Source organism: Protopterus annectens, chromosome 11.part0, assembly GCF_019279795.1.
Source record: "Protopterus annectens isolate FY-2018-M chromosome 11.part0, PAN1.0, whole genome shotgun sequence".
NCBI lineage: Eukaryota > Metazoa > Chordata > Ceratodontiformes > Protopteridae > Protopterus > Protopterus annectens.
This window is the reverse complement of record NC_056745.1, coordinates 1,235,057,914-1,235,074,412: the sequence shown is the minus strand read 5'-3', so window position 1 is coordinate 1,235,074,412 and position 16,499 is coordinate 1,235,057,914.

The window sequence follows — 16,499 nt, the reverse complement described above, 5'->3', positions numbered from 1 at the left end:
TCTCTACTTTAGTATTAATATACACTTGCCCTGCATGAAACATTTTCTTATCAATAATAGATAGTTGTTTAAAAAGAACAGGATTAGTTGTATTTCATCAATTGTTTTGTGCATTGATTCAAGATATGAGTCATAGTTTGTATCACAAATATAACTTGCATTATTAGCTTTGATATAACATTTGTAAGGAACAATCACATTACAATTACTCCAGCCTACCTGAACAGTATAATTTTTGTAAAAACACACAATTCCCTTTTGTGTAACAGGCAGGTGCAATGCTATTTTGTCTTGTGATTTTACAGTTGTAGTATCAAAAATAAAATTTTCCCAGGTCTCATTGACCCCTAGGGGGACAGCAGTCATTAATAATCCCCGTATGCTGTTGGTATAGCTGTGCAAATCCAGCAATTCGAAACATTAAAAGTTTCAGCATACACATATTTAATTGCTTGGTAAGTGTTAAAGTTTGGATGCCAGTCTATGAGCAATGCATCACGTTTCTTTGGTTCAGCTCATGTGACTGGAAAAAGGAAAGGCCACAGCAAAAAGATTGTTGTTATCAGTATGGTTAACAGGATGATCATGCAATACTTCTGGGGTTGTTCTGCATTCCTGTTTTCTCTATATCTGGTCATTTTGTTCTTGTTGTGTAACAGTAACAAGGGTTTTGTCCTGTTCAAAGTTCTTCACCAATTTACAGTGTGTCAAATGAATCCAGGACGCTCGCTCTGTAATCTTGACTGCAGTGGGTGTTGACAGTAGCACTTGGTACAGCCCTTCCCACTTCAGTGATGTCCAATTTTTTCTCTTGATGACTTTCACCCAGACCCACGTGCCTGGGACTACTGCTGCTTCCGATGGTCTGGTTTGTTCTTTATCTGAAACAGAATTTAACTGCAAAAGTTGTTTATTACTTAAAAGTCGTCTCATGTATTCTGCAAGTGAACTGTCAGCCTTCTGGTCTGCTGGCATGAGAGGTTTCCACTGAGGTATATAATATGCCCTCCCAAACAGTATTTCAAAAGGAGTTAACCCTTTTGCATTTGGAACAGTTCTCATGCTCAGCAATGCCAGAGGCAGGCAGTGCACCCAGTTCTTCTGTATTTCACTCATTAATTTCCTAAGTTTATTTTTCAAAATTCCATTATGCCTCTCTACTAATCCTGCAGATTGTGGGTGGTATGCACAATGGTTTTTCAAGGAAATTCTGAAATATCGACTCAACTGTTGTATAGTTTGATTTACAAAGTTTGTGCCTTTGCCACTATAGATCTTTTCTGGTATGCCAAATCTAGGATTAATTTCTTTAACAAGAATTTTCATTAACAGTAGCTGCATCTGGATTTTTAGTTGGAAAAGCTTCCACCCATTTGGAAAACATATCTATAATGACAAGACAATACTTCTTATTTTCACCTTTGTTTAGTTCTATGAAATACATACAAATAGTATGGAACAGGTATGGTTGTGTAGGGAAACTTGCTTGCTTAGGCTTCAATGGCCCTTTGTGCATGATGTTTATTACAAACATGACATGCCCCACAAAAACTTTTAGTATAGTTTCTAAATCCATATGTTGTAAACACTTGATTCACTAACTGTACCATCCCCCCTATTGAGACATGGCACTGCCCATGGCTCAACAAAGCTGCATATCTAAACAAGTTAGATGGCAATATTGGTTTCCCTTCTTTGGAGATGTACAGCCCTTTCTCAAGAATTGCTCCTCGTTTTATCCATTTCTGTTTTTCTACATTCGTAGTAAGTGTCTGCATTGTTTTCAACATTTCTAAATCTAAAATCTCAGAGGGTTGTAATTCCTCACTCAAAAGAAATACTTCTGAAGCTGAAGCTGCCTGCTTTGCAGCTGTATCAGCTCTCGCATTACCTTTTGAAATCCTATCCTGTTGCTTGGTATGAGCTACGCATTTACAAATAGCTACTTTCTGAGGTAACTGAATAGATTCTAACAAATCCAAAATAAACTGCGCATGATTAATCGGTTTGCCAGTAAATGTTATCCTTCCTCTATTCTTCCACTGTTGCATAAAGACATGTATAGTAGAAAAAGTGTACTGGCTATCAGTAAAAATATTTACACATTTACCCTTTGCTAAGGTACATGCCCGTGTCAAGGCAATCAATTCTGCTGCTTGTGCAGATAAATTGTGTGGTAAAGATTTCGCTTTTAAAATCTCAGTATCAGAAACTACTGCATATCCTACTAGATTCTGTCCTGTGGGACCCCTTTTGCATGAGCCGTCCATGTAATATGTCACCTCGGCATCATCCAAGGGAACATCCGTAAGATCCTTTCTAGGTAATGTCTTTTGCTCAATCTCCTGCAGGCAGCTGTGTGGTGTGCCATCTGCAGGGGTTGGGAGCAATGTAGACAGAGTCAAAGTTGTACACCGTTCAATTGTCATATGAGGTTGGCTCAACAGTATAGTCATACAGGAAAGATGTCTAGCAGGAGAAAGATATGCTACTTTTTCTTGCAGTAAAATAATTGCGACTGCATGAGGCACTCTCAATGTGAGAGGGTGAAACAACACTACTGAGGCTGAAGCCTGCACTGCCATTGCAGCTGCGACTACTGCTTGTACACAGTGGGGCAGGGATCGCGCCACTGGGTCCAGCTGTGATGAATAGTAAGCTATGGGACGTTGCTTGTCCCCATGTTGCTGTGTTAACACTGATGTCATATAACCTTGCTTACAATCTACGGTTTGGAAAAAATGTTTATGATAGTTTGGTAATCCTAAAACTAATTAGGACGCTATCAATTGCTTTAATTTACAGAAAGCTGACTCTGCTTCTGGTGTCCATTGTAATAAATCTTGTGCTGCCATAGGCTTCTTGTATATCAAGTCAGTCAGTGGAGCAGATTCCAAAGCATAGTTCAGAATCCAACTCCGACAGTAATTAGTTGTACCCAGGAAGGGCATAATTTCCTTCTTGGTAGTTGGTTTGGGTGCTTGTAAACTTGCTATTTTTCTCTCTTCATCTAATATTCTGCCTTCTTTGGATATCACATATCCCAGGTATTTAACCTGCTTTTTCCAAAGCTGCAATTTGTTTTTGTTTACTTTATGTCCTTGAGTGGCTAAAAATTGTAGTAATGCTATGGTATCTTCTCTGCATTCTTGTTGGGTGGGGGCTGCCAGCAGGATATCATCTACATAAAGTAAAATCTGGCTGCTTCTCAGTGGGATAAAACCCGTCAAGTTACTTGCCATTTCTTGTGCGAATATTGTTGGGCTTTCACAGTATCCCTGTGGTAGTCTCGTATATGTGTACCTTTTCCCCTGAAATGTAAATGCAAACCAATGTTGGCTGTCAGGGTGTATTGGTATTGAAAAAAACGCATTGCTAATATCTACCACAAAAAAATACTTCTGCTGAGGCTTTAAATCATTCAACAGGGTGTGTGGATCTGGCACCATAGGTGCTCTAGGTATTACTGCGTCATTTACAGCTTGTAAATCTTGGACCATATGCCATTCTCCGTTTGCTTTCCTGACAGGAAATAAGGGTGTGTTACATGGTGAATCGGGAGATTCTATCAATACTCCTTCCTTAAGTAAAGCTGCTATTATAGGTTTGATTCCTATCCTACTTCTGCATCTTTTCTTAAGGGATATTGTCTCTTCTTTGGTCTAAATGCTGATTTTGGCGTGATAGCAACTGGTGCTGCTGTACGAATAAGTCCTACATCTGATTTTCCTATTGACCAGAGAGTTTCTGGTATGCCTCGTAAGGCTTTTTCTTCCTCTTCTAGTAAGAGTGCTATTCAGCTGTCCTCGCTTGACTGCAAGTGTACAGCTGGGTGTGTCTGTGTTATCCAATTTAACTTCTGCTTTTGTACTCCCTGTTCTGACAGTTCTAACTCTGTCTGTTTTTCCCACTTTGTGACTTTTTATCCTAAGTCTGCCCATTTCACATTCTTGTCTTTAGTCAAACTAACATGTGGTAATCGATTAGATTTATAAAGTGCAAAGAATTCCTGGGGCAATGAACAGCTAACTACACTGTTCCCTTCTGTGTCCCAGTACAGATTACATAATATTAATCTGTTGGCATGGTTTCTAAACAGTTCTTGTTCATATTGCTTATCAGGTCCTGGTGTGCTACAGTAATATAGAGTACAGTGCAACAAATGCTGTTTATCAGTGTCAAGAGAGGGGGATTTACTGATGGCTATGTTCATCAGTTCTTCGGTTACTGCCCCTGGAACAGTCGTGACCAAGTCCTGGCTGTACCAATAAAATGTTTCACCCTCCGGTCGCACTACAAAAGTATCCATTTGTCACTGTGCTTCCATACCCTGCATAGTCAGAACTATTGCTATGTCAAATATCTGCATAAGGTCTCTGCCCAAAAGGTTTACTGGGCATTTTGCAGAAACAACAATTTTGCTTTTTTGGATCATCCCTGAAACAGGGTCAGTTATTGCTATGTTATGGGAGAGTGGCTCTCGATACAGCTGTCCATTAGCTGCTTTCACTAATATGTAATCAAACGATTATGAATTTTCTGGTAGTTTGGAAGGATGTATCAGGGTTCGTGATGCCCCTGAGTCACACAGAAATTTAACTTCCCTTCCCTCTACCAGAAGTGTAACTTCCAGTTTTGTGTCTGCTAAATAAAGCTGTAGGCTCAATAATGCTAAGTCTAAAATTTCACTTTCTTCACTATCTGTGATTTCCTGCACTTCTTCTATTTCTTTTGTCACATTCTCTATTCCTTCTATCACATTTACATTTATCTTTTCTTGGTTATTCCTTTCTAGTGATTCTTGACTATCATATAGTCAGTCCTCACCCTCCTTATCTTCCATGGCTACATTCTTGTTTTGCTTGCAATCCCTTGCTAACTGCCCTTTTTTTCCGCACTTAAAACATTCACCCCTTTTCTTTCTTTCTTCAAACTCTTCTGATCGTTTATCAGATTGTTTGTTTCCTTGGGCATTTTTCTTGCCCTTTTTTCCCGACTGTACTACAAAAACTTCTGCTCCATCTTCTACAGCAAATACTCGGGTTTTCTTTTTCTTTTTGTTATTAAAATGCCTTTCGGCATGTCTTGCATATTCAAGTAATGACTGTAATCTACTTGTACGGTGATCTACCATGTGCTTTGTAATAAAGCTGCTAATGGGTGCAATACTGCCTTTCAAAAATGCATTCTTTAGCTGCTGCTCAATCCAATAATCAATGCTAGGTGCTGAAATGGTTCCTCCAAAGGCACACACAAGCGAAGCAAAAAACAGAAAAACCCTGGAAGAACACCGCTGGATGCTTCAAGTAGTAAAAATAAGAACTTTTAATAAAAGCTGGTACAAAACAGATAAGCGCTTTCAGGTTGGTAGCCCTTCATCAGATAAATAACAGACATCAAAACTCACAATTTAAACAAAACATCTTCCAATCAGCATCTAGTAAAAAATCCGCCTATTTTTCAGGGTGGGTTTCACTGGGATGACATCATTAAGACCCGCCCCCCCTGTGGCCCATCAGCTGTATAATCCATCTACACTCAATTACTTCAGTTAATTGTTTGATGTCTCCACCCTTCTACCCAAACTAACATTAACTATAGCCCTAAAGCTGAAATTGTGTGTGGGATTATCTTGAATATGTCTAAAGAGGGCATTGTGCTGATCACTGTTCCTAATGGCAGATAAATGCTGTAGGATCCTGACCTTAAACATATTGTTGGTTTTGCCCACATAAAAACAAGGGCAAGAACCACAATTGGCCAGATAAACAATGTCCTTTGTTCTACATGTAGCCCTGGCTTTTAAAGAAAAGATTCTACCTGAGACAGGATGAAGAAAAGTAGTGTCCTTATTGATAAAGGCAGGCCTTACAGGTACCACAAGGTACAGTGCCTGCTTGTGACTTAAAACTCAGTTTTTTGGAATGATACTCTCCACATAACAGATCTTTTAAGCTCTTGTTCTTCCTGTATGCAATACAAGGGCTAGATCCTACTAAACCCCTAATCCTATCATCACTTACTAGAATGTTCCAGTTCTTTTTAACAATCTCACCTATATCATTAATGTTACTACTATATGTGAACATTACTTTAGGTTTAAGAATATTGGTGCCATTCTTAGAAGTTACATTATGTTCATCTATGGGACGATGCATCCAAGGTCTATACACATGTTTCCTCTTGTGTTTACTACCTTCAACAACCTTGTTCACCATATCCCTCCTATAACCTCTTTCTTCAAAGTAACTTCTCAATTTGCTCATTTCCCCTTCGAAACAGGAATCCTCAGTACATACTCTTGAGATCCTGCCTAGTTGTCCTTCCACAATGTTGGGGAATGTATACCGTGGATGCATGCTATCAAATGAAAGGAGAGTATTCTTCCAACACTCCTTCCTATATATACCAGTGGAAAAACCTGTTTCAGTTTGTTCTATGGTGACATCCAAAAAATCTAACTGAGTATAGGAGGTATTTTTAGTAAATCTGAAAAACGTGGTGGTGGAATGTAGGAAAGATATAAACTCATCCAAGCGAGCTGGCTCCCCCTCCCACAAAATAACCACATCGTCCACAAACCTCTTATATAGCTTGATGAACGGTAGCCAGATTGTGTTGTTGAAAATATATTGATTTTCCCAAAAGGAAAGCACTAAATTAGTATATGTATTGGCACAGGGTGTGCCCATGGCGACACCCTGTGCCTGTCTGTACAGTTGTTGTAAACCCAAAAAGATGTTATTCTCTAGTACCATAGTAAGCATAGTCTTCACAAGATCAACCTGTGAATCATTAGCTCCTCTATCCTTCAATAAACTGCCAACTGCTGATATTCCATACTGGTTATTTATGACTGTAAATAGGCTCTGTACATCCAGAGTAACCATTAAATAATGAGTCCTGGGTGTACCTCTATCTATCTCCCCCAAAGCCTTTAAAAAATCTCCAGTGTCCCTTAGAACATTACTCATACTATCCACATATGGTCTTAATATTGTTTCTAGCCATATGGAAATGTTCTCGGTCACCCATTTTCGGCCCGACACTATGGGGCGTAGAGGTGGTTCTATCAGGGATTTGTGTATTTTCAGTAACCCTTTGAAAAGAGGCGTTACCACCCCTTCAACCTTAAGAAACCTGTACAATCCTTCATCTATTACCATGTCATGCAGTAAGAGCTCTAAACTATTATGGACTTTGTCAACCAAATTTTTAACCATAACAGGGTTAATAGGAACATATGTGGAACCATCTGATAACAGCTCTGCTATCTTACTCTGATAGAAACTAGTATCTAGAACCACTACTGTGCCCCCTTTATCAGCCATTTTTATAGTAATCTCATTATTATCAATTAATCCCTGTAATGCTTTTCTCTGTTTTACTGTCAAATTATAATACTTATTATTGTGTCCCTTATGAAAATACTCCAAAAGGTCCCACTCACAAGCATTAATAAACAAGTTCATGGAGGGAGTAAAAGGGGGCATATAGTTGCTAGGTTGTCTCAACGTTAAATCATTGGTATTGATTGCACCAAACAAATTACATAGGGCTATACTCCTACAATAAACCATAAGGTCCATCACGATCTCGTGATAAACACTGTCCCTACTAGGAACAAACGAAAGCCCATTATTAAGCACATACAGCTCATCAGTAGTCAAACAATAAGTAGATAAATTAAAAACAATATTAGTGTCAACATACTGAGTCATTCCACAGTCCTTCTTTTCTTTTGTGGGTCCCTGCCTTTGCTCAATGAGCGTTTCCAGGACCCCTTCTTCTTGACAGGGACAGGCAACACGTTCAAAAAATGCTGATCCGCTGACGAATTTTTCGGTCTAGCCCCCAAACGACTACTGTCTGCTGGTGAATCTACTCCAGGAGCAGACAGTTCGTTCATGGAAACCACAGAAACAACGTTGGTAGAATCTTTTTTTTTTTAAAGCCAGGGCTACATGTAGAACAAGGGACATTGTTTATCTGGCCAATTGTGGTTCTTGCCCTTGTTTTTATGTGGGCAAAACCAACAATATGTTTAAGGTCAGAATCCTACAGCATTTATCTGCCATTAGGAACAGCGATCAGCACAATGCCCTCTTTAGACATATTCAAGATAATCCCACACACAATTTCAGCTTTAGGGCTATAGTTAATGTTAGTTTGGGTAGAAGGGGTGGAGACATCAAACAATTAACTGAATTAATTGAGTCTAGATGGATTATACAGCTGATGGCCCACAGGGGGCCAGGTCTTAATGATGTCATCCCAGTGAAACCCACCCTGAAAAATAGGCGGGTTTTTTACTAGATGCTGATTGGAAGATGTTTTGTTTAAATTGTGAGTTTTGATGTCTGTTATTTATCTGATGAAGGGCTACCAACCCGAAAGCGCTTATCTGTTTTGTACCAGCTTTTATTAAAAGTTCTTATTTTTACTACTTGAAGCATCCAGCGGTGTTCTTCCAGGGTTTTTCTGTTTTTTGTTTAGTTGCTGCTCATATGGGGAATCATGTGTTTGGTCTTCAGGTACTTGCATTCCACAATGGTTATTAAAACATTCTAATAATCTAGCATAATATCTATCAACAGTTTCACTTTCCTGTTGGATGCATTGATTAATGCAAGTCCAGTCTGCCCTAGGCTTCCATTTCTCAGAGATTCGGTCTGTCAGACCTTTCACTCTGTTATCCAACTCTGTGTTGCTATGTGAGAGTGGCTTGTGTTCTGCGTCACGGGGATTCCAGTTGCCACTGATCATGTGCCAATCTGGACCTACGATTTGTCTGAATACTTTTTCTACTTCTTCTCCTTTTACATGGTAACTTAACCTCATGCCCTGTAAGTCTTCTAGGAATTTTCTAAAATTAACTTTTGGATGGGGAATTCCCTCTGTGGCTTTCTGGATATCTTCCGGTGACCACGGTCTATATACTAGGAGAGTTGGGTTCTGCCCTTCCTGTCCTGCCTGAGGATTTGGTACTTCTATGAGCAGACACATTTCTTCTTCACTCATAGCTCATGAATTTTCATTTATTTGATATTCAATATCCCCTCTTAAGTTACGTGTTCGAGACCTAGTCTCGATGGGATCTCTGACAAATGGTTTTGGCTTCGTGGGGACAGCCGGATATAGTGGAGGTGGACCATCTTGTCCACCCGCTTCATATTCTGGTAAGGGAAGCGGGGGAAGCAGAGGGGCTGATGCTATTACCAAGTTATTATCCTTTTTATCTAGAAACATTGCTTTTGAATTATTACTCTTTTGTTCCATAAGGTTTGCTTCCTCAATCCACCTGTGTGCCTGAGGAATGCCTAATTGACGTTGCTTTTTTACCTGACCTCTTGCTTCAGTTTTAAGTTGTTTGATAAGTTTAATAAGTGAGGATTTTTCTAATTTGCCATCAAATTCATATTTATTAACCCATTTTGTATAGTACCTAACACTGTCGGCACGTTGTAATTGCATATATTTTGCATCTTCAGTTAATGGCGGACCTTAGGATTTTTTTTGCACTTATTTCCCATTGTATTTTAACCTTTGAGCTGTTACATAACCCTTCTTATTTTACGTGGTACCACGATTTTTCTCTTTTTCACAGTTTATCTAGAATAACTGCCTTACCTATTCTGTTTCCGTGATCTATGACAAGACTGCAATCTTCCTGTCTCTGACTTGTACAAAACAAATCTCCTGACAGATGACACAAATCAAGTCCCTGATCTAAAACAAAAAAAAAAGGTAAATCTCACCTTACCTGAGCCTTTGTGATTGACCGTCTCTGGTTCGCGTGATAACTCGTCCTCCAGTCGCAGATCAGAACAGTGGCTGGCCTCTTTTGAATGACAATTCAGTCGGAGGTCTTTCAGAGCAGAAGAACTGATGTGGTCTCTTCCCCGTATGGTTTCATGCCACATGGCCCAACTGACCTGAGGCGAAGTGAGAGTTTCTGGTCCGAAGGACCAATTTGTCAAAGGAAAAAACAACTTCAAAAAGATCAATACACGGCAGGTTCAGGTTAAGGCACTTTAATCTTGCAGCAAGGAGACAAAAACATGCTAATACAGAGTTTGTCTAATTAGAATCAGGAAGTGAAGCCATTCTTATACATTTCTTACAAGACATTGCCTACCAAGCTGACGTAACAAATCACAAATTCTTTCAATATTATTTCATAGCAGCTGTTTGTCCATGATTTTCTGCTGGCATATCAAGTTTATGAAAAAACTTCCTAAGAAAAACAACATGGCCTTGATGACCACTGGTCAGATACAACTTCTCACTATGCAATGTTACTATTCAAGGTACTATGGCTAATTCGAGCACAAAGCAAGTACAGATTATAGTTCATTTCTTCAAGCAGTCTTTGTTTAACTGTATCTGTTTTATTCTGCAGCTGTGCATGTTCTCATAACAGGAACAGAGCTGATTGTACAAGTTCAGTAACATTATAGAAAACAGTTTTGTTCTATTCATTAATTTTCTGACCTAGCAGATAATCACCTGCTTCTCAGTATATTTCCAAAAGGCATAGACATGAATTTTGCTGTGCTAGCAAATACTAGGTCAGAGAGCATCTTGCAGTTTCAGAAAGCATATTGTCATTTTAGAAAAAGCATCTTGTAGTTTCATACAAAACTAAGCTGTACATAAAATATAATTAAATGTGTTAACCCTTTTAGCTTCTAATAGGCACTAAACACATACATTAATACATATTTTTCTGACACCCAACAACAGAAAAAGTGTAGTATGACAGGAATGCTCAAGCTAGAGACTATGCCGTGGGGCAGTAGGTAATGGTTCTCATTCCTGTCAGACACAACAAGCTGCAAGCAGCTTGGGAGGGTCCCTACAAAGTGATAAGAAAGGTAAGGGATGTTAACTACAGGGTGGAAGTGCTAGGCAGATGGCAGGGGCACATATTGTACCATGTTAAGATGATGAAACCTTACCATGATAGGGAGGCCCTTGTGCTGAGCATTTGCAGTGGATTGCAGGAGGAGTCTGAAGGAGATCTGTGGACTGATCTCCTCAATGATGCTCAGGCTGACACCTCAGTGGAAGGGGTAGCAATATCCCAGCAGCTATCTCCTACCCAGGTTCGATAAATCTGGGCAGTTTTGCAGGAATTTGGGGACATGTTCACTGGGAAACCAGGGAGGACCCCTTGTGTTAGCCAGTCCAGATTACAGCAAAGAATTTATTGTGCAGGTTGATGCTTTGAACCATGGGGTGAGGGCTGTACTTAGCCAGATTTCTTCAGAGGGGGAAGAGCACCCAGTAGTTTATGTCAGTCATAGGCTCCAACCCAGGGAGGAATGCTATGCAATGGTATAAAAGGAATGTCTAGCCATAGTGTGGGCACTGCAGAAATGTCAGCCTTATCTATATGGAAGAAGATTCACTGTTATGACAGATCACAACCCTCTAACATGGTTAAACAGAGCCAGTCAGCAAAATGCCAAGTTACTAAGATGGATCCTGGGGTTGCAAGCATATGATATGTCAGTGCAGCACCGCAGTGGGATTAGCAATGCCAATGCAGATGGGCTCTCAAGACAGGGACTGGGGTGAGATACACTCAGATAGACCTAACCCTCTCAAGCGGTGTTTTTCAAGGGTCACTTGAAACACTAGCTTGAATTGAAGCCTAGTCAAATAGAATCTGGTACATAATTCTATCATTTGTAAATATAAATATAAAATACAGGCTTGTTTCTTAAATGAAAGAAAACACTGTAAAATGTGAACTATAAGATTGTAGCAACATTGGCATCTGCTGTAAAGAAAAGTAAGCCAAGCATTTCAAATGTTCTTTGAAATTAAAATTATGTTTTGTATGTCTATTGAAGTTAGAATTTGGAGTTGATGAGTCTGGAGTAAGCATCCTGTCTACTGTTTTACGGGTAAAGTTAATGACCAGAATTTACATGTGGAATGCCCTTTATTGTTCTAAGTGTAAAATAATGCAAATGCAGTTTTGATGTGGCCTGGGAACACCAGGCTAAGTGTCAAAATGTTGTAATGTGGATACTGGGAAAACCTAAGTGTCAAAATGATGTAATCTGGGAGGGCCCAGCACAGATGCCTGTTAGTGATTTTAAAAGCTATTGCTCAGAGAGAGACTGTAAGTATTTTTGTCAACCTCAGCACTGCCTGTGTCTTAAGTAAGATATTTCAGAAGTATGTTTCTTGTAGTAATAGTTCAAAAATTAGAAGAAAGTTAGACTAAGTGTTTTTCTGTTATGTCAGAACTGTACTACTGATTTATTTTAAGTTTCTGTGTAATCTCTGAACTCTTGGATAGCACTGTGGTGTAGTAGTATTGTCTTGTGTTTTAATATTTATTATTAAATATTTTAAACCCTTTTCAACTGTGACTGGTTTATGTAGAGATAAGTTAAGCTCTAGAGTACATTACATATTTATAGAGTTTATTGTACAAAGCCACTCTAATAAGACTTAAAACTGATTAGTCACACTTGCCATTGGATAATAATATCACACAGTAATAATTGGACACCCTTTTAAGGTCCTTTGGGTAGCTGATAAATATTAGCTGGTGGTGGCAGTGATTACTATAGTATAGTCTGGGTAAAGGGGCACAGCTGGAGAATCTGTGTCAGCTTTTCACAGGAGTGTCTGTGAAGTTGTATAAATACTTATCTCAAAGTGTGTGTGTGTGTGTGTGTGTGTGTGTGTGTGTGTGTGTGTGTGTGTGTGTCAGCTACTTGAGCAGGGGCACAAAGCACTGGTTGGACAGAGAGGGTACTGGAGATTAGCTTGCCAGCTAGCCTGAGATCTGGACCCCTTAGCTGTGCCAGTGGGGAGTCTTACTGGGGACCTGGGGAGCAAGGGAGCAACCAGCTCCAGACTGACTGTGATCTCTGTGTGCACTTAAGGGAAATTGTACTTTACTGTGTGTATTTGTTATCCTTTCCTCTTATATGAGACACCCTCTCTGGTATTAGTGGTGAGGATTGAGGCTCCTTCATTGCTGGGCCAGGGCATGGGCATCACAATAGGTGCCACCTCTGGTGTGAATTTATGATCTCCCATCCTATTTTCAAGGTTATGCTTGAATATGGTCATTAAGGATCTGTGGCTAACTTGCAGTGGGAGCCTATTCCAAAAGAGTGGCAATCACTGGAAGATATATATGTCTCTCCAGCATGTTCTGTTTATGTCCCAGGCAATGTCAAGATCCCTGGAGCAAGTTATTCTTGTCTCATTTGATTTGTGGATGTCCAGCATTTTCATTAGGGTAAGGTCTGAGACTGCTCTGTAGGCCTGGCACAGGTCATCTCTCAACAGCCTGTATGATTCTGAGTACAGTGACAATGCTTTCAGCCTTTCCATGTATGTCATGTTTTGGAAGCCCTGTATTCTCCTTGTCAGAAACCTCTGTGGTGTCTCCAGTTACTGCAGGAGTCTGGTGAGGTACATACAGAAGGGAGCATTGTACTTGATTAGTGGTCTGATAAGTGTCAAGTACAGTGGAGCTATGACCTCCTTGGTCTACTGGTGAAGGTGGACTCCCCAACTTTGACAGTGTTGGTGAAACAGTTGGCTACCCATCTAGTAATATATGGGTTAATCCCCAGATGGGAGATTTTCTCTGTGATACCTTAATGGGGCAACGGCCTTGTCTAAATCAACATAGGCAGTATGAACTTTTTTCCATCATCCAGAACTTTGTTGACTTTTTCAAAGAAGTCCACTAAGTTTAATAAGCAAGATCTACCCTTGACAAAACCAAACTGGGTTGAGGTAAGAGTTTTGAAGGTTGCCTATATCCCTGTGGATAAGATCCATGATGATTCTTTACATAGGCTTGCAGAAAAGGCTGGTTAGGCTTATGGGTCGATAGTTCTCAGGGTCAGTTAAGTGTAGTTGATATATTTGTGAACAAATACTGAGAGACCAGGGTTGCAGTGCATGGAGGAAGGCAACACATGGCTGCATTGTAAATATGTGACATATTGTTAAATAGGGCCTTCAGCTTGTTACATTCCCAAATGTAGTTTCATGGCATAAAGAGTAAATGGACAGTAAACAGTACTAATACACACTAGTAGTGACTTTGCATAGTTCCGCATCATGCAGTGAGTTTGAACAACCATTGGCAAAATGTTTGAGCATGCAAAATACACATTTTCATTACTTTCACTGTTTTCACATAGTTAAGCAGTGGGCAAATGCAAACCGGATTGCTAAAAGTCTGAGAGTTAGTACTGAGTGTATGAAACACACCGGCTGCTTAGCTGATTGTGTGGTAGCAGGTGTAAATGCATTGATACATTTTAGCTCAGATGATACTGGGTTTGAATCCAGTGAATGTAATAGTTTTAAATAAACAGTGATAATGCAGTGACATTGTTCTTTATAGTAAATTCAGAATGTGTTATTGTGTGTGTTGACATACTGCAGCAGGGTTAAGTGGCATTGTGCAGAAGTAACTGTAGCATTGTAGAGTTGCTCACCATTGCTTGGCATTGGTGCGCAATGTCAAATTCTGCACAGACATAGAGGCCAAAAAGATAAGGGATCCATTGCTTTTTCTGCTACTAATGTGTGTTGTATGTGATTCTATTTTTTTGACCAGATTATAGGTGTTAAAATGAGGTAGATAAGAAAATGGTGAAATAGGAGGGCAAGCAGGGTAAAGAACAAAGGGAAAGAAATACAGGAATTTTCAGAAGGGATGTAGGAAAGAACCATAGCTATCCTTCTGCAACAGTGAAAACTGAAAATATGTGCAGAATATTAGCTGAATTTGGACTCTCACCTCCAGAAAGTGGGGTGACAACAGTGTAATCATGTTGTGTAGTCACTTGGACCAAATCAAGTGTGTTAAGAAGACACAAATGCGTGGAGAGCTATTTATAGAACAATACTTTTTTATGGGATGGATGCCCATTTTTTAATTCGGTAAGAGAGGAATGCTGCGTAAGGGAGATAGGTATTTCTGGGTCAGGTAAGTTGGGTAGGTGAGATGGCAAATGCAAACAAACAAGACAAAAGGCACAGATGGCGAGGGACAAAAAGGTTTGGGGACACCATGATTGGGGTGAAGGAGGAGACAACTACAGGCTCATGCCCATCAAACATGGAGACAGTGAGAACCTAGTCCTCACCCACTGTACTGTCATCACTTTCCCCTTACTCCACTAGTGGCTGGAGTGCTTGATGTCTCCTCCTCTTATGTACCATGAGGTAGAGCATACTCTCTATCTGGTGTAGGTGATCAGCAATGGTATGGCGCATAACCTTATTCACCAACCCTGGCATCTCCTGGTGATGAAATCCCCACCTCTACCACTGCTCCTGGAGTGTACCACAGCCTCAGCTGCCAGGGCAGTTTTAACTGAGGGCATAGGTAGTACAGGAGCAGCAGAGACAGTACTATCAAGTTGGGTCCCAGACATGCTGGGCATTGGTGCTGGAGCCAGTGGATTAGGGGCTGGCCTACCTCACTTTGATATGTAGCAGTTAGTGATTTGGTACAGATGGATAACATGGAGACATTTTGACAACAAGTAATAAAAAATAAAGAAAGAGAGATAAGGGTTGTAGTGAGATTAAAATAAAATTAGTACCATCATATGTGACACACAATGCATTAACACAAGTATACAACGATTTTATCTGAAGTATTACATTTAAGTATACGTCCTAACAACTACACACTATAATTACAGATTGCTGAAAGTAAGCCTTAAAATGTGCATATATTGCATATATGTGTGGTCCAATTTTACAGATTACAGTTAACAGCAGGCAATTTTGCCACTTGTATAGAGGTTAATTTAGTATATTATTAAAGAAATGCAGTATTGTATAGCTGCTATGCATGGTATTTGAACCTGCAACCTCTGACTACAGTATTATTCTTGACTGCTAAAGTTGGTTTGTGTTACAGACTAATGCATGCATACCTGCTTTTACAGTTAGAAAATGTATGCTTAACTGTATACTCAATTTGCTACAACTGTATAAAAATCCCAATAATCCCTCCTTAACTTTTAAAGCTATGGTAATACTTCTTGTGCCACATGCATTACACTTACTTCTCTCAGTCTCTCCATTCAAGCAGCATGAGCCCATCTACCGAACTCCATGTCAGCATATGTTGGGAAAAGAACAGGCAATAACAGCCTTGCCTATATTTAGCTTTCTATGTATTATGATTACTCTCTTATTATCACACTTACACAGCTGTGAGATGTCAGCAGTTTGAAATGCAGTCAACCAATGTTAAAAGTATCCCTTTTGCACCCCTGTACATGGTTCTCCAGTGCATGGGATGTCAGTCAGCTTCAGACTTGTACTGGGAGCCAGAAGAGTTCATCTGCCAAAGACTTTGCCTGTGGTGCTTTACCAAGCATCTGATAAATATCCTGACTCCTGGACACCCCACCTCTATGCCCTAAACTGGGCAACTTCTCCACTAACTACAGACATGTCTAACACCTGAACTATTGCTATGG